The sequence below is a fragment of the Cariama cristata genome, unplaced genomic scaffold (assembly GCF_000690535.1).
Source record: "Cariama cristata isolate BGI_N322 unplaced genomic scaffold, ASM69053v1 scaffold8803, whole genome shotgun sequence".
In the NCBI taxonomy this organism is placed as follows: Eukaryota; Metazoa; Chordata; class Aves; order Cariamiformes; family Cariamidae; genus Cariama; species Cariama cristata.
Window position 1 is genome coordinate 37,817 of NW_009608894.1, and position 467 is coordinate 38,283.

The following is a 467-nucleotide window of genomic DNA, read 5'->3' on the forward strand; positions in this document are numbered from 1 at the left end:
CGAGGGGGAAGGCTGCTGCACGATAAAAAGAGGGTACGCTCCCTTTTCAACCCAGATGAGCTAGGGGCAGAAATACAGGGAGAAGGGGAGGTGTATCTTTTTTTTAAAAAAAACCCAAGACAATAAAATAGGGGTGGAAGGAGATGAAGACCAGGCACTTGAGGAAACCCGGTATACTATTTTTTTTTCTTTCCCAAAGAGCCTGGACAATGTCAGGGTTTGTGGCTTTTACAACTTTCGTGCTTTCAAAACATAAAATTAAAAAGCAAAAAACCCAAGATGAGGTAAGAAATTTCTCTACGAAAAAGACCTCGAGTCCAGGGTGAACGGCAGTGTCCGGCGCTATTGCTTAACATCGCGGGGCTCCGCGCCCCCCTGCCCTCTCCACGCCTGGCACTGTGCCCGGCTGGCCTCGGCCCCTGAGCTAACAGCTGGGCGAGGTGGTGATGGGGCTGTGCAGGTACGGG

The 467-nt window shown here is 50.7% G+C and overlaps 1 protein-coding gene across 1 annotated transcript in view; it reads right to left on the reverse strand.

Moving 5' to 3' along the window:
• LOC104159421 (dual specificity protein phosphatase 8-like) overlaps positions 1-467 on the reverse strand; it is a 4,063-nt gene that overhangs the window by 663 nt on the left and 2,933 nt on the right. The window lies entirely within an intron of this gene.